Below are 19,130 nucleotides of genomic sequence, written 5' to 3' on the forward strand. Positions count from 1 at the left end.
AAGCACCAAAATCCTTACTATAAACCAGAGAGAGATTGTATTTACAACCCGACAAAATGATTTATTGCTTGATTGGTTTGACAGCTGTCAATAATCCGGACACGAGCTAGAGAACAAATGGTGTTTGATCACTATGACTGGACAGAGTTCAGAAGATGGTGCACAGAGTTTGACTACGTTAACGAGAAAGAGCTGTGGTGTTCCGAGGGTGTTAGCGAACATGAATGGAAAAGCCAGAGACCTCCATACGGCATGTACAACGTCATGGCGAAGACGATCTCCGAGGGTGAGGTAGACATTTGTTTCTCTGGACTACTGGACTACTGGAATCTGCACAAAAGCCTGAAGCCGGGTGATCAGCTCATATGGGAAACCTCTTCGACACCTGTACCGGTCCTTCACCCGAGGAAAAAAAAAAAAGAGTACTGAGGATGGAGTTGATCACGCTGTTCTGTAAAACCCTTGAAAATAGAGTCAGAACAGTAAACGTTAACAATAAGATCAAATCTGTATATAATTTGGAAAAGCTGATGTGTGTAGTACGTGAGTCTAACAGTCAGTGGAGTTCTCTAGTATCAGAAGCCAATAATACATGTTATCCTTTACATATATATATATATATATATATATATATATATATATATATATATATATGTCATGTTCTTTCTCATGTTTGAAAACCCCGGTGAATGTAAAAACGGGCATCTAATATGTATATTCACCTATGTAATAGATGTATGCATTTTGAAACTAAGTAACGATGAAAAGGTTGATGTATATAAAACCTATGATTGCATGCTTTCATTTTTAGTTGAACGTAATGTAAACATAACCTCTTTTGCTGAAAATATGCTAATAAAACCATAATCCATTCTAGCACTCTCTTCATTGCGTTTCAATCATTTCGCCATGACTGAACGTCTGCTGAAAAAATATTTACTGTACTCCTTCAAACCCCGGATCCTATGAAGGGGTCGAGAGTCTGCAAACATCCGTGGTGGATGAAATTGGTAAAAGCGTTGGTGATAAGGAAATCAAAAACTGGTTAGCGGCTCAGGATGCGTACACACTACATAAACCAATCTCTGTGAAACTTAAAAGAAACAGTCATTGTAAAAAAAAAAACAGATAAACAATGGCAGGCCGATTTGGTGGACATGACCAACATAACGGGGACATGAAATTTATGCTAACGTGAATACATATACTTTCCAAGTATGCTTGATGAAAAACAAGACAGGTGCCGAGGTTACCAAAGCCTTTGTTTCGATTCTAAAAAGGTAGAGTTCCTAAAAAACTTCAGACTGATGAAGGGAAAGAATGTTTTAATAAAAGTTTAAAACATTAATGAAAAAACATAAGTTCAGTCACTCTGCTACCGGGACGGGACAAAAAGCATCAATGTGTGAACGGCTCTACAGGACATTGAAATGTGGAGATACTTCACAGCCAATACGATAAAATACATCGATGTGGTAGAGGATGTCGTGTCCGTTGATGCAGGAAAGAAGAGACAGGAACCAGTGCGTTACCTTGTGGCCTTTTATTAATACAGAGCTCTGGAGATGTCACTTCACAACGCAGTGCGAGTGAAATCTAAAGCATAACTTTGCAACAGACAGACTTATAGTTTTCTCGCCTTGCGTCACTTCTGCTTTTGTACTTTTCCATCTCAGCCGTCGCCTCTGTCTAACTGTCGCGTACGCATGTCTTCCTGCACAATCGCACATATGCACGTTTAGGGCATTTCCTGTTATGTCTGGACATACAGTAATTATTTTATTAATTCAAGCATTAGTCCTATTCCATTCTGTGCATTATTCTCTATTAGTGTAACTTTCATTTAATTTCTGAAACCCCACAAGGACTTGGTTCATGCTTATAACAACAGCTATCACAGCAGCATTAAAATGAAACCCGTTGAAGTGAACAAAGGAAAATCCTTCAAGGTGTTTAAAACCTTGTATGGGTTGTTTCAACCGAACAAAATGGAAAAACTAAGATTGAAGTTTAGAGTCGGTGATACCGTCAGAATTTCACGATTACAGTTCGAGAAAGGGTACGAGCAGAACTTTACGGATGAATATTTGACCGTTTCTGAATGTCTAAAGAGAGACACTCCCGTATACAAATTACGGGATTTCGATGGGGAAAATATAGATGGGACCTTTTATGAACAGGTGCTGCAAAACATTATAGTGGGAAAAGACAAAGTCTTTAAAATAAAAAAAAAAGATTATATCTGAAAAAACTAGGAACCGAAAAAAGATGTGCTTGATCAAGTAGGTTGGGTGGCCCGATAAATTTAACTCCTGGATTCCGGCCGAGGACGTCCTTAACATTGTGAAAGGTTAAAAGGGGTGCTAAATCAAAATGAAATTATAATCCGATCACCATGGAAGAGAGCGGATTCTACGTGACTCTACCGCGCAACGCCTCCAAAGACATTTACCCCGATAATAAGATTTCGTGCTACACAACCAAATTTCTGAAGCCCATAGAGTTGGTGGGGGGATGGGAGGTGGCACACATGGTACTCGCTGAAGGAGTCGGACACGGAAAGTGTCTTTTTTGTTAAACTCTCTGCAGAAGAAGAAAATGGTGTGGTATTTACATGTCTTCTGAACCATGGGTATTATAATAATATAGAACATCTGGTTATGGAAGTGAATAAGGAGATAAGAAGTTTAGATCTTGATCTAAAAATAGAATAACAACCCATGAAAAACAAAATTCGTCTGATGACTAACAAACTCTATTCGCTAGGGACTCAATGAAACCTTTCATTCATTCTGGGTCTGGATCATGAACCTCTCACACGTGAGGAGCCAGAGGCATTCACGCGGGGTCTTACACCATGTTCGTGTATACGGATATTATACAATATCAGAGAGTAGGGGACGGTTTTGTTCCTTTGCTGAGATGTGTACATATAACTGGGGAGAACAACGAAAGAATCACTTTAACGTACGACAAGCCACACTACGTACCTGTTAGCAAATCTTTCATAAACGATATTGCCATCCAGGTGAAATCTGATCAAAACATTCATATACCGTTTCTGTATGCGAAATTTGTGGCAAAGCTTAACTTTAGCCCCACAAAACACACATTTCATATTTGATTAAATGAATAGATAATGTTTTTGTTTTGTTTTGTTTTGTTTTGTTTTAATGATTGGCGCAAGTTACGTGAATCCTCAGGTCTATGTGGACTACTACAAGCACCAGGCGGGGAATGGACTTCCCAGGTTTGCAGGAACCCCGATGATGTATGGTTCCGGGCTCGGTGCTATATTCAAAGCGCTATACAGGATGGCTGTACCCATTATTAAAAGAGGTATCTCTATAGCAAAACCTCATTTAAAATCGTTACTGACAATTCTCCGATCGAATTTTACGTGGTAGGCAATGGTGATGATTATCTGGACTTTATCTGGACAGGAACTTTAGACCACGTCCCATTACAATTTTCAAGTAATGTTTTGATGAAAAAAGATTTTCCGCTATTGCTAGGACCGCAAAAGATACACGAAAATGGTACCTGCATGCTAGCATCAAAACAATGAGTTAGAGACATTTTACAATAACACTAAAAAAAATACAAATCCTATATACAATCAGATTCTTAATACCCGTACGGCAGAGTCCTGAAATCGGGCAAGAAAACACGTTTGTCATAAACGATCGTGAATCTACATTTGTGCTTTGCTTTTCAAGAGAAAGCCCATTTTATCTCTCATGATTTGATTGTGGGTGGTCGTAAGTACTCTAGTCTGATCATCGTTTTTCACACATTCGTCAACCAGTTCTGTCAGAGATTTCAGGTTTACAAGTTTAGCATTTGAATAGTTTAAAGTGATACCCTTGGCTTTCATTGTTGTTTTACCTTTGAGAGTCCTATACCCGTATGTTTTAGGTCCTGAGCTGACAAATTCTACAATCTCGTCTCCGCAGTCCAACTCACTTGTAAGACCCCCCAGGTAATCGCCCCAGGTAATCGCCCAAAGGCGGTATCCAATCACCTTGATGACTTTTGAAGATGATGCTATCCATATCTGTGTACAAGATCTGTGTACAAGATCACGGTCTTGTAAACGATCTATCAAATTGTACAGCTCGAGCCTAGCATATGCAGTCATAAATATACCTATGAAAACGTTAGCTTACCCCGGTTTATAGCAGCTGATATCCTTGTGATGCCACAACACCATTGCCACCTCGTCGTTCAGAAAAGAGAAATGACTTACATCGTACAGGTTTGAGAACATTTACTCTAAAAATTTATTAGGATCTCTGAACAAAACCGTGTTTCACCTGTCTGGTTTTTGACACATCTTATCCCACAAAGAATTCATCGCGAGTTTAGCTGTGGACTTCTTGGCTGGGTTGACTGAAATTTTCTCTTCCTCCAGCTTAACCTCTTCATTCTCTTTATATTTTTGAATGTACTCCTTTTTTTGTGGTTTCATCAATCACCCAGGAAGGATAACCTGAGCTCTCTTGTTTGGTTTTCAAAAACATTTTAACGTATTCTGAAAACAGCTCATTTGTTCTATTAGGAAAGTGCCAAATCTCAAATACTTTCATCACTCTGTACCCCTTCTGCAGGGCCGACATCAGCTCCACACTGCACCTGTCAGGGCCCTCTCATCATTCCCATGATCACAGCTCTGCTGTTGTTGCTCAGCGCAGGTTCTACAGAGAGGGAACAAGAGTTTCTTCTTTACCCGGTAGGGAAGAACAGGGGCCCACAACCCCCTGGGAGGTAAAACCTTTACCTTGATGATGACGAAGTAGTTTTCCAACGACCCAAAGTCACGATAAAGGATAACGGGGTGACCTATGGGATACATTTTTACCTTATTCACATAAGGGTAGAGGGAGGTGAAGTGTTTTCGTACGGCTGCGTACGGATACTATGGTAATCAACTTGAAAGGGTCAACGCCTGTGTCTCTCAGAATCTCACTCCTGAAAATTTTACACCCTGTTTGCAAAATCTTTACATCATTACAGCAGTATTCTTTAATCCCTTTTCTGAAGTCAAAGACTTTATCAGTGACCATTTCATACCAATCTTGCCTCTCTTTGGGCTTCATCGTATCCACACCGTAAAACTGAGACTGAGGATATGACCCCACATAGTTCTGATTCTCTATGGTGTTGTAGAAGTGGGGGAATGTTCCTTTTTTAACATCTGTAAAGCCCATGGCTTTTGGAATGGTGCTAAGTTTCACATAGGTAGGAATGAGAAATTGTCTATAAATCTCTGTTGATATGCGGTGTCTTCAAAGCACAAAATTTTCCCCTCTTGTGCTATGATAGTAGGAATAACCCCTTCTTTCTTTCATTCAACAAAAGATAGGAATCATAACCCCTTGCATTATGTGCTACAAATGTGTATCCTTCGAATTTTCTATGATGGAACATTTTAAAAAAGGCTTAGATGCACCCATCACCTTCAGTCGTCCACACCCCCTCATTAAACCCCATGCAGCAAATAAATTTAGCTATATGTATGCCCGTTTCCTGTCTGGACTCTATATCATAAAATATGTAACTTTCGTTCACCATCTCTACCTGTAACGGTTGTATGAAACATTCGTGTTTGACCTCCGATTCTATTTTTTTAACTACAAACTTTTCACCGAGGCTGAGCACATTTATATTCTTTTTTACCTGTGCTAAAGGGGCTCAGATGTTCTACCATTCCGCATTTGGGGCAGTAGAATCCTATTTTGCATAATGAATATGTATCACCCAACAGGTTTCGCATCTCTTCTTTGTGTTTTTCGTAGCAGTAATCTGACCTACACAGTCTTAGACAATCTGAACACTGCAACGTATTCTGAGTATAACTATAACATTCTGGATCAAGACATATGTTACAGTAATAATTGCATTTGTGTTTTCTCATACTTGTGAACCCTTTGTAACAAAAACAACAGACGTATTCAAACCCGAGAAGACCCTCAATATTTTTAACACTAGTAATGGTTGTCGTGTAAGAATAAGAAAATGGTTTTCTCATGGGGTGTCCTGCTAGTTTCAAAAAAGGAGTAACCGCTTTTGTTGAGCATCTGATACAACACAACTATTTTACAATTCAATAACTTCTCAAATCGGTTTATATTGTTAAAACTATCTGTATCATTATTGGATAATCCTACACCCCACTGCATCTGACTAGCAACATTTTCAATGTATTGGGGTGTTTCCTGAGGATTCAAAAGCTGTGCGACACATAAGGAAAAACATAGATTGCTGTCGGTGTTGTACAAAGCATACAGATGTCTCATCTTCTTTTGGAAAACGTCTGATCTGAAGAGGTGTGCTATTTTATTCCTAACATCGCCTTTGGGGGGGGTGCACTATCTGAATCACCAGTTCCATACTATCACTTGCCAGGATCTCAAGATTTCTCTGCATAGCTTTCTCGAGCGTGGTTAGAAAAGAATCTAGTTCCATGGCCCCGTTATTCAACTCAAGTTGCGATGAAACATTCAGATTAGGACCTTGAACTAGAACATTTACAGCATCTCTTGGTCCAGCTATTTCATTAGCGGTATCCATCATACTGTTTATAACCTTTAGAACGTAATTGTAAAATTCTACAAAACTGTTAACATTACCCAGTGAGGCAAAATTAACTCTCCTCCTAATTTCTGTGTTATTGAACTTTTCTCTACGAATTATTCTAATGTCAGGATTTACCCCATACCCCGTTTGTTCCGTTTCCATACGGTTTTCAGTATTATCTGAAGGGAGAAATTCTACATCAGTTTCATACGTTTTTGGACTCTGTTCATCGTTATCAAAACTGTTATCAAAACTGGCTGAAGAACCCGGCTGTTGAGTACAATCACCACTTAAGAGCCTCTCATTTAACACAGTCAAGCACTGATTCAGGTTAATGCTTGAACAGCTTGAACAGGCCTAGAGTTAGTTAGACGTATGTTAGAAGCCACAGTGACCTCTGCATACGTTTCTAAAGATGTCACCGGTTGTATGAGCTCCCCTGAAAAAATTGTGAGCTCAGCCAGAGGGCTCAATGAATAGTGGATGACAGTAGAGGGATTCACCCCTTCTGCCTCTGTGTGATAAATTAATGCACTGCATAAACTATTAGACAAAATTCGATATTTCAACATAGACTTGCTATAGAATGTAATACCTTGTATCAACTCATTCAGTATATAAACTGTTTCATCATCTTGTGTCCTTATATCTGCTGATAAAAAATAACAAAAAATTTAAATGATAAATAAAATACATAAAATTAAAATGTATCAAAGTTCACAAATGAGAAATTACCTTGGTTGGCAGTTCTCCACATATTCAAGGAACTCGTGATCGTCTGAATCTACAGAAATGCATAGAACAGAATTATAGACCGTGAGCATAAAAGATCGTCATGATGGTGTCCTCTTTACCAGAACAAATAGATCTTACGTCATTTAATGCTTAATTTAAGTAAATAGAATTACCTAAGTTAAAGTTTTTCTATATAGCTAGCCATGAGAATAAGAATAGCCATCGATCAAAAGAGTTTCAGTCGATCAAAAGAGTTTCAGTCGATCAAAATGTTTCATGTACTCTAAAACACAATGGTCATATTACATATTGATCAAAAAATCATCAGAATAAAGACAATATCCTTTCCTAGCTAGCTTGCAAAAGAATAGATACAATAGCTTGTACATAATACATAATGATTGTTTGTTAAAATGTATGTTTTGTGTAGACCTGAAATTAATTATGACGCTAAGCCCCACGGAGTTAAATTACACAACGCACGATAAAGTATTTCAACCATTAGCTAAATAAATAGTTAAATACACGTCAGCCTTTTTTGTAACTTATACTAATATGTTTTAACATGAATGGATAAAAAAAAACGTACCTGTTGAAAACAGTTGAGCCATGTCCATGTTCGTTCGGAGGTCTTAACAAAAGTTTTCAGATGTATCGCTTACAATTACGACTGTGAGCTAAAGGAGTGAAGTACGTAAAACACGGCTTTAAAAAAGAAGTGTAGGTGGAGAAAATAAATGGTTTTTGGATAAAAGCTGTAAATTACAATCCACCCCTCCCCAACACCACTCTCAGATGTGGAATGCACTGAAAAGTCTTAAGGGCCCAACGTGTGATAACGGACAAGAACCTTGTGTGATAAAACTTACAGAGTAAACACATTTGTTTAGAAATCACAGAAAAAAATAAATAAAAGGAAACTTTATGATGTTTTGTGAAAAGTTTACTTATTGCCCTGATTGAGTACATATAGCAGATAAGATGTGAGGAGGTGTGTGAGAGAGAGAATGAGTGTGCCAGTGACCCCTGACTGCAGAGTGTGTGTCAGAGAGGATACTGAACACACAGAGAAAGTGGGGAAAAACTGGTGTAGTATGAGACTGAAAAAAGTCATTTTCTTTAATCGCAATAATATTTCTCAATTAAAGAAACCTCTTATACACATTGGTCAGACCGGGTGGTTGTGTAGGGAGAAAAAAAAAAAGGTGGCAAAATTTGATCTTTCTGGCCTAGTGCATTTCTGATCCTGGGAGAAGTTTGGTTTTTTGGGGGGGAGTCTTTATATCAATTTTGTCAGAAAGTTTTTCCTGCATGGTAGGAGGGAGGACTTGTGAGGAGGTGTGACTTAGAGAATCAGCCAATGGTAGGGGAGTGGCAGGGATGAGGGGCCTTACATCAATTTTTGTCAGAATGTTTTTTCCTGTATGGGTAGGGGGGAGGATTTGTGCGGAGGTGTGACTTCTTAGAGAATCGGTCAATGGAAGGGAGTGGGATGGGTGAGTGAGTGAGTGGGTGAGTGAGAGAGAGAGAGACATATAACCAAGACCCATACGCATGTTTGGGTATCAGTACATGACCGGCAGCGGAGCAGAGCGGACATTAAAGACTGGGTGGTATGTATTCGTTTAAGACTCAATTTAATCACTTGATTATTTCTCAATTAAATTTTTTTTTTAAGTCAATAAAACTATTTTGAGGATCCCTCATTGTGCTTTAATTCATTTTCATTAATATTGTCACATCATAAATCATATAATAATAATAATTATTATTATTATTATTATAATATCTATCTATCTATCTATCTATCTATATGTGGGGGAGGGGAGGGGTCGGGGTGGTGGGATGATTGACAACTGTCAAATCAATCAATCAAATCAAGCAATAAATCATTTTGACGGTTAGTAAATATCATCTCTCTCTCTTACACCCATGTATGCAAAATGGTGTAGGCCCATGTTAACCCAGCCTCCAGGTTTAGCTAAACATGTAAGATCTAACAATCAGTGGATTCTTCCAAAGCACACTAGCCTAGAATTCTAGCCCGTCAAAGACAAGAACAGAAGCTATTGCTTACTTTAGATCCCTATATTATTGCGCTGGAACGTAGTTACACAGTGTTAAGGTGGCATTTTTTTCAAAGCATTGATGCACTGTATGAAAAAACAAAGAGCAGTGTGATGGAGCTTCCACATATAACTTGCATTGTCTACACATTAAAGTCAGCTGTTCACTGAGCTATGAGAGCAAGTGTTTTAGAACAGGTGAGAACAATTGCCTCTCTCACCACAGTCCAAAGGCCACAAGGATTCTTTCATAATAAGCATTAGCTGTTAGACTTGCCTTCAAATAAGCATAAAGTGTGAGCTAAAATGAAGTCTCAACGTGAGTTATGTCCATCATAACTATTAGACAGCAGAGGACAGGCTCAGTGCAGCAGAAGGCAAGATGTCTCAGAGATGGTGGGAGAAGAAAATGGAGAAAAGAGACCCCAAGTGAAGAAGGAGATTACCGTATGTTTGTAGAATGGTGAATTCGTACAGTGCAAAATGTGGCTTTAATTTTAGAATTGTTGACAACTTCAGGTGAATTTGTTGTTTTAGTTTTTGTCTATGAATCATTCTTCAGTGAAAACATATAGGGACCTCTAGTGGCCATTCTCCAGTTCATGCTGAAATAAAAATCATTAAAACTTTACAAAATACCCATGAATCATTTCAGATGGTCATCATAGTGGTAAAAATGGATAAATATCAATGTAACTAATGTTACAGAAAGCATTAACAGCTACTTTTAACTTGTACAACACTGGTAGGATGGCTGTGCTCAAGCTCGGTGCTTAAATTGTGAATGGGCAAATATTAGGTTCTTAACGGTACTGAAGTCCATTACAATAATATTAGAGCTCCCTATTTTGTTCTAACCAGAACATTTCGAAAGTGTATATCAAGTGAACAGTTGGCATTTATTTAATGTGTATGCTGTATAAAAACCCTAGAATTTTGGAATGCAAATTGGAAAAAAGGCAAAGGCAAACAAGAAACCAGGGGAAGTGCAAGCTGCACAGCCACAGAATCATCCATAAACTTCTCCACTATTCCATAATCTATGAAAACCTGAACGTGATGGGGGGTGGGCGTGGTAGTGGGGGTGGGGGTGGTAGCAATCCTTGATGCTACAAAGCCAAAAATGGACAAGCCCCTCCATACATGATGTCAATGGTCAAAGCCCGAGTACATCGAGCACTTTGAACCTCAGTTATGACTTGGCTTGAAATGCCATGCTTCAAGTCTCACGGAAGACAAGCATTGAGACTGCTCTCTGTCCTGGCTCCAAGATGGTGCAAAGAACTTCCACTTGCTGTCCAAACAGCAGAGTCCCTTGCAGTCTTCAAATGCAAATTGAAGACCCATCTGTTCATGAAATGTTTAAATGACCATTGACCCTGCTCCTATGTTGACTAACAACATTGTTCATTGATATATTGGACTCTAACCTACTCTACTGGATAGGATGTATTCTATGAGTATATGACAAAGCACTTTTGTAAGTTGCTCTGGATAAGAGCATCTGCTAAATGCTGTAAATGTAAATGTAATGGTGCACAGATTCTACAGTTTAGGATCCATTTGCCAAATTTCTCAAGAAAAGGCACAAAGGAAGCAAAAGCAGGTTGATCATCAGAATCTGACTCAGAATCTTTATATGCCAAGTACCAGATGTACATATGTATGTATATACATAAATATACAATCTACAAGTTCTTATAAGTGCATTGGAATTCTAGTTAAAATCAGGTGCTTCAGTATATATTATACCGTGGTATTGCGGCTGAAGACATGAGCACTTTGTGTGTAGCAAATATATTTCATACGTTAAAAGGCATGTGTGCACATTGACTACAGGAGAGGAAAGTGGAGAAAGCAGGTATGGAGCTGACGGTTAGTTTGAGTCTTTAGAGCTCTTACTCCTGGCCTCCACTGAGATGGAAGCCATTGGAAGAAAGTGACTAGGGTGTATTGCATCAGCCATGATCTTCCTCAGCCTCTTCCTCCACCTAGATGATGTGCTTGGGTGTGGAGAGCCAGCAGCCAGTAATTTTCTCTGCACCATCACACAACTCACTGCAGCCTAGACTTGGTGTGTCGAAACAGACAGAGATGGAAGAGGTGATGGTGAGTTCCATTATGTTCAATTATAAAGGCACTGCTAGACCTTATTCATATCAGCAGCGTTGTGTGTATGGAGTTTTGGATTTGTACACCATGTCCCGTTTGCTTGCAAATAGTGTAATATTTACAGAATAGTTTCTGTTTGTGAAGTTTTGGCACTAAATTAGCACCATACGTGTGTGTCCCATTGCAGATCCTGCTTAATATTGGTGCCCAGGAATTTATAAGAATCTGCTCTGCTTACTGACTTTCTAATGGCACTGCAGGGTTGAGCTTCCTGAAATCAATGATCATCTCCACACTGTTTTGTGTTTAACACCACATTGTTACCAACCAGAGTGGTCATTTGCAAAATTAGTTTAACAGACTCATTGTTACAAGTACAGTCACTGTAAAGTGAGCACACAGGCCTGTGTAACATCAGTGCTAAGGTCAAGGGAGGGGTAGCTCAGTGGCTAAGCTACTCATTTAGTAACCAAAAGGTTGCCAGTTCAAGCCTCACCACTAACAGGTTGCCAGTGTTCTACCTCTGAGCAAGGCTCTTAACCCTCAACTAATCAAGGAGTATTCAGCTTTGGAGGTGTCAGCTAAATGATGTAAATGTTAGATAGAGTTGTTACTGTTTCCTTTTGGACAGAGTTGAGGAGGCACATTTACTCAAAGTGATACAGAATGCCTAAAACAATAACATCAGAAAAAAAAACAGCACTATACCACAAGAAATAAACAATTTCAGATAACTGAAAGAATAATTAAAAATAAAACTAAAAATTGAACACAACTACAACATAGTTTACTAAGAATGCATAAAAGTAAAAATAAAGACAAGAAATAAAGTAAAATACAAACAATGCAACAATAAAAGCTATAAATCTAATCAAGTGTTATATAAAAATAATTAAGATATAAATTCGGAATGTAAATGTATTAATGTGTATTATTAGTATTAACTAATATTAGTACTACCGTATTAGTATTAACAACATTTTCCAGGAAAAAGCTTGGTATTGTTTTTTATTTTTATCATATATTGGTCTATAATAAAAATATGATGTTTTAAAAATTTAGATTTATGACCAACAAAAAGTAGTTCAATTACTGTCACCCACATAAGTTAGTAAAACTAAACACACACACATTAATTTATAGTTAAATCTTAATGATTAAATAGGAATGTTTTAATAACCTTTCAAACAAGTATACAAAGTTATGATTTGACAATAGTTAAAGAACTGCAAGTCCAAAAATATCTAAGTAATGTCACGGAACGCTCGCCTCCCGCGAGGCACGTGGTTTGGCCAGCCACGTGCAGTGGGAGGACTCATTTGTGGCCACGCCTGCGCACACCTGTACTTCGTTTTGTCTGCGTGTATTTAAACTCACGTCAGGGTGTGCAGCGTTGTTGGTCACTGTCTATGTAACGTGTTAATGTTTCTTCGTCATTGTGAAAGCGTATGCGTGTTCATCGTGTTTGTTTAAATGTCACTCGTTTCGTGTTCATGTTATCGTTTGTAATACGTTTGAGTGCCGCTATCATTTGTGTAATAAATGTTCGTCCCTGTCGAGGAAATCTGCGCTTCCTGCTCCACGCCCTGCGGCATTCAGGCCACCAGCCGTTACAAGTAGATCATTCTGAGAAAATGTAGTTATGTACTATCCACCTCTGAATATGAAATATATATATATACATATATATGTAGGAACATCAAAATAAATAGGCTAATTAGCCTAAATACATACGATCCAATTAAACAATTTTATTACTTCATGGGATACAGTTCATGCTTTATTTATTTTTATGTATGCGTTTGTTTGTGTCTGAAGGTTTCCTATATGTGAGAGGCTGTGATTGATATTCTCTCCCCAGTCCCATTTTTTTGTAAAATTCTGCAGCTTTTCATAGCACAAAGTGCAACATCCTACAACATATTCACTATATTGTTTCAAGAGCATTCATAAGCACACAAACACGTGAGCTGAAGTGGAGTATCAACAGGAGGGTGTGCTGATTAAACGCCGCATCTGTCAGTATTTTTTTGTACAGCCCTGGAAATATCATGGACCATCAGCTATGAGGTGTACACCTCTCATATCCTCTGCTTGGGTAAGCAGGGAGCTTCTAATTAATTATGTTTAAGAATCTAATTAAATTGGTTGTTGAAGTATATCATAAATTATGTAAATTTTACAACTTTTCATAATCCATTTCTGTGTTGATCACATTATGGGCACTTTGCAAGGAATTCAATAGTAAACTGATAAATAACAATTGCTCTCTTCTAGATGTGACACCAAATGTGTCACATAACTTTGCATGATGTGTAGTGTAGTGCTTACCAGTAAGCATTCTTATATTTTCAGTTCTGGATTTCTCCATATACTGAGTTGAATCTTTCAAAATATTGACTGCTTTGAAATTGGTCCTTTTTTCTTCCATGTGTTTGTTGCTTTTCACAAACAAATGAGAAATGGTACTTACAATCTATTAGTATATAGACCTAAGGTACTTAGACACAGTAACTCAGTTATTGTCTTAGTAGGTACAGATGTAGATTTAATTTGCAATGTGGCCACTGATTATATATGTTAAAAACAAAATGACCTATTCTTATGTGGCCTGTCCTGCTGCTATCTTATTTTGTATTAAGCAACAGCAAAACATTCTAAGTGATTGATATTCACTATATAATCTTCTATATAATATATAATATAATCTGTAATTAAATAAATCTTCAAGTTAGATTTAGTCATTTATATATATATATATATATATATATATATATATATATATATATATATATATATATATATATATAAATGACTAAATCTAACTTGAAGATTTATTTAATTACAGATATAGTAGTATGATTTGACAATATTAAAGTAAAATTATATTTATGTGCATGTAGCACATGCGCTTATTAAATATACATATATTTTAACAATTCCATTTAAATGTATAGAGAGAAAGAACTCACAGACTCATCCTCTGTTTCCCTGTGACCAGAAGCCACTTTCCGTTTTAGTTTTCTGTAGCAGAAATTAAATGTTATATTCTCTGATCTGCAGCATAACATATACAAAGATTGAAGTTGAGAGCTATACTAAGAATGTTGATTAACACACCAAGACACATGCTGAAATGTATGATGTGCTGTAAGGTAAGACTCTGACAGCATGAGTACAGTATTTCCTAAACAGTTCTGATTATCTGTGAGTATTTGGCACGAGCCAGGTTTAATTAAAATGAAGCAAATGTTTTCTTTTTCTGATAGGAAAGCCTTTATGTATCAGTTTCTGTGGTGTTACTAATCTAGGTGTGATTAATAACTTCAAAACCTCTAGTCACGTGTTCCTTACTTCAGATGATGTAACATAGAATAACCATTTTGGTAAAGGTTGAAATGTACTCCCCAAACTGGTGGCATGTGAGAGGGCATTCAGGCCATTACTAACTACAGGAAAACATCACCTTCCTGTGACAGTGATGCCATCCTCCCAGATGCACTGAATGACTTCTATGCACGGTTTGAAGCACAGAACAACGTTGCAGCAGAAAAGTCCATCCCTCCGCAAAATGACCAGGTGTTGTGCCTGACGGCGGCTGATGTGAGGCGTACTCTGCGTGGAGTTAACCCACGGAAAGCTGCTGGACCAGACAACATCCCAGGGCGTGTGCTCAAAGAATGTGCTGACCAGCTTGCAGATGTCCTGACAGACATCTTCAATATCTCTCTGAGCTGCACCGTGGTCCCAACATGCTTCAAGACCACGACCATCGTCCCCGTGCCTAAGAAGCCCACGGTGTCGTGTCTCAACGACTACCGTCCCATCGCACTCACATCCATCATCATGAAGTGCTTCGAGAGACTCGTCATGAGACACATCAAGACCCAGCTTCCCCCTTCTCTGGACCCCCTGCAGTTCGCGTACCACCCCAACCGCTCTACAGATGATGCCATCTCTACCACACTTCATCTGGTACTCACACATCTGGATAAAAAGGGCACCTACGTAAGAATGCTGTTCATAGACTTCAGTTCAGCATTCAACACCATTGTTCCTTATTTAATGACATTTTGCACTATATTGGACTGTTTGCACTTGTGTAGCATGTTGTCTGTTGCACTCTTGTTTTTATGTTGCACCATGGTCCCGGAGAAACATTGTCTCGTTTTTGTTGTGTACTTGTATATAGCTGAAATGACAATAAAACCTCTTGAACTTGAACTTGAATTTGAACAATCCCGCTCATTAAATTTACCACTAAGGGTCCTATTTACACAAGACTGTATTTAAATGACCTGCTGTGTTAAGCTCTACTAATATAGCATACAGTATAGTTTTCAATGGCAATGGGGTTATTATAAAATTAGGTGAATGTTTTATAAGTAGATGTTAATAAAACCTTATGTGATGCTTATCAGATCAGGGCTAGGTTTCCCAAAAGCACCATAAACAAAGATAATCTTTAAATGGTATTATACAGAACACTCTCTCTCTTATTTAAGATTATCTTAATTGCTTGATGCATTTGAGAAATGGGGCCCAGTTTGGTAAAAGAGTCCTGTGATTTTTCTCAATCTGTTGAAGTGATGACTCACCTGTGATTCCACACAATGCAAAAGATAATGAGACACACTGCAATGAGTCCTGTAACTGTGGGCACTATGTAGAGCAGCATTTGTTTCAGTGAATATGGTTTGTTCTTCCTGACTGGCAACAAAATCAGATGAACATACATACTTACAATTTGACTTGTTTATTATTAATCACAAAATGTATTATGTTAAAAGGGAGCCATTTTTTACAATTACTAAAAATGTATTTTAAAATCACTGATCATAATCTGGAATTACCTTCTATGCTCAGTATCCATTGTTGCTTGAATGGGAAACATTCATAGTGTCCTGCATCTGAAGGTTGTACATTAGATATCTGTAGTTTCCATGGACTTTGGGGATCAACCTGCATCCTGCTTGTTGTGTAGTTTGTCTTAGTTTGGTTCTTATATGGGCTTTGGTTGTAAAGGAGACTATCATTCTTACGCCAGACAATATCTCCTCTGTTATTTCTACTAGCATTGCAGGACAAAACAACATTTTCTCCCTGAGATGCAGTAATGTTGGTAAGGAAACTTGATTTCTTGTGTGATTTCATATAATCTGCAGGAAAAACATAAAAGTACTTGAGGTAAGTTCAGTCCCATATTAAATGTTCACATGATCAAGGTCTACTATTTATTGATTTGGTGAATAATATTTGCCATCTTTCATAGGCAAGATGGAAAATCAGAAAAGTCATTTTGTCATGGTTTGGTCAGCACCCAGCCCAAGGGACATGCCCACACTCTCACACACACACACACACACACATACACACACACACACACACACACACACACACACACACACACACACACGTGTACGTCCCTTATTCACATCCTCATCCTCTCTCCACTTTATAAGCCCATAGAACTTCAAAATGCAAACTTGTAACATTGCAAAATACATATACCATGTATTTCTCTTTCCACTGTGTTTACTTCCACAAATATTTCTCCATCCATCTACAGAAACTTTTGTTCTCTTGGCTTACCTTACATAATAGATGTCATGACTGTTACAGTACATTTACAGTAAACAATAAATGAATGTTTGACTGTATCAGAAATCAAGAAGAACAATATTTACTGTATAATGAACAACAATATATGATAAAGAAACAAAGCCACAGTATTCTTCAGGGGGTTTACTATATTTTGCTATTTGTTCTCAAATTGCAATATAATGTAATTCAAAAAAGAAACATATATGTTTCTGCAACTCGTCCCCGCATCCTGCTTGAACCACCGAGCATTACAGTATCAAAACAATGCAAAAGTATAGTATAGTTCACATAGTGTATTGATATAGTGAATGTGTTAAGTGTTTGGAAAAAATGGACACAATATTGAAAAAAGTGTGGAAAAAAAACTGTAAATGTTGACAGCATCAAGGTTTAATATTTATTGATCTGGTGAATAATATTTGGCACATATGAGCTGATATCATCTTGTATAATCTACAAAAAAAACATCTTTCATATTTTAAAAATTTTACCTACTCTCTTCACCTATGTCATCACACTATGGATTTATCATGCCAGATGTTCCAAAATTATGGGACATCAAATCAAAACAAGAACTCGATTCTGATGATCAAGACCTGTACTACCTGATAGCTGGATAAATAACTGCACTAATGCATCAAATTAAACATAACCTCAAACACAAGCTCTTGACCAATTTTTTTTTCTTAATAATAATGCGTAATTTTATATTCACATATTTATCTATGTATATGGGGTCTCTTCTTAACTTGCTAATCATACTGAGTGATATTTCATTTAGTGGTAGTGAGAAAAAGTGACACACGTTGGTTGCACTCACACATGAAAGACTAGCATTGGCTGCACACACAGTTAATCAGAACAAATCATATGAACATGAATGAAATACCTCCATAAGTTGGGAGAAACATGATGATGCAGCAACCGAGATGCAATATCCTAGTTTGAAAAACCACCATGTCAGTATTTTTGCCCATGTGATTAAATAAGTGTCTATTTCTGACACACATTCAGCGCCGTGTAAAAGAGGAGATGCTGCTGAAGTGTGCAGATACAGAGAGGATGAGAGGAAGTGGGTTTATGAAAGCAGAACATCTCTGACAGCAGACCACAATGCGTCAGAAAACATTAAGGTGTACATGGCACCTTTAAACTTCCAAGACTTGCTGTTGAATCCTGCAACTGCATATCAGTCAAAATATTTTCAATGTGGTTAGTGAATAATTTGCAGTAATAACGGAATAATACTCCTTAAAGTGAATAACTAAATAACAATCCATTTCTTTCTTAGAAAAAATCTGCTTTGTTTTGGGAGACATGCGCAATAAGTATGAATTCTTTCACTAGAGCATGAACATGTCAGTCATCAGATATTGGCTGTTTGACTGATACATCACTTCGCAGAAGAATGTTGAAATTGCTGTATTTAATAAATGAAGATTAGATAAATGAGACTCTACACAGTTTAAAGCACTACACATTTGAATAACCCTGTGAGGATGCCTGTAATGACAGTCAAATTAGAAAGAGACAAGTTGAATCAGAGGTGTATGAGCAAAGCAAACTCTTAACATGTAGTGCTGATGCCACAAGAACTGGAAAACTCTGACCAAGAACATTGCCTCTCCGTTTCTATTGTGCGTGAAAATGAAAGAAGATCTGATCCAAAGTCATGTCTAAAGATTATTAACAGAGAAGGAGTTCTCTGTGCTACCTGTTTTGTCGGAGCACAGAGAACTCCTTCTGTTGATGAAAGCAATACCTTATTGAGAGTCTATTAACTATGCCAACTGAGCACAGTGAATGAATGTTTCAATAAATAAACATTTTACCAATTAGATATACATGTAGTTAACCCTTGTGGTGTCAGTTTGTTTTAATAAAGCAGTTAATTTGCTAATATCTTAGAGAATGATGGTTCAGATATACACTATGCAGTGTACTTGCTGAAAGACAAATTATTTATACTTCTATTCCGAATAAACAATACAATACGATATTCTCAGAAATGTGGGAAAACATATTACTTGTCTA

General features: G+C 37.6%; 2 long non-coding RNA genes across 4 annotated transcripts; both read right to left on the minus strand.

Moving 5' to 3' along the window:
* Positions 1 to 1,502: 1,502 nt before the first annotated feature.
* Positions 1,503 to 9,048, minus strand: LOC113568514 (uncharacterized). Its single transcript, XR_003409598.3, has 3 exons — positions 7,904 to 9,048; positions 7,315 to 7,363; positions 1,503 to 4,697 (listed from the first exon to the last, which is right to left on the minus strand). It is a non-coding gene; the product is annotated as an uncharacterized LOC113568514 (long non-coding RNA).
* Positions 9,049 to 10,447: 1,399 nt separating this feature from the next.
* Positions 10,448 to 18,138, minus strand: LOC118240957 (uncharacterized). 3 transcript variants are annotated; one of them, XR_014123410.1, is made up of 6 exons: positions 17,986 to 18,138; positions 16,346 to 16,651; positions 16,091 to 16,202; positions 14,465 to 14,516; positions 13,824 to 13,933; positions 10,448 to 13,118 (listed from the first exon to the last, which is right to left on the minus strand). It is a non-coding gene; the product is annotated as an uncharacterized LOC118240957 (long non-coding RNA). The 3 variants fall into 3 exon arrangements; XR_014123412.1 differs by having other exon boundaries at positions 10,455 to 11,445; XR_014123411.1 differs by having other exon boundaries at positions 10,455 to 11,450.
* Positions 18,139 to 19,130: the final 992 nt, after the last annotated feature.

The sequence above is a fragment of the Electrophorus electricus genome, chromosome 4, assembly GCF_041902795.1.
Source record: "Electrophorus electricus isolate QZ-2024a chromosome 4, ASM4190279v1, whole genome shotgun sequence".
Taxonomy (NCBI): Eukaryota; Metazoa; Chordata; class Actinopteri; order Gymnotiformes; family Gymnotidae; genus Electrophorus; species Electrophorus electricus.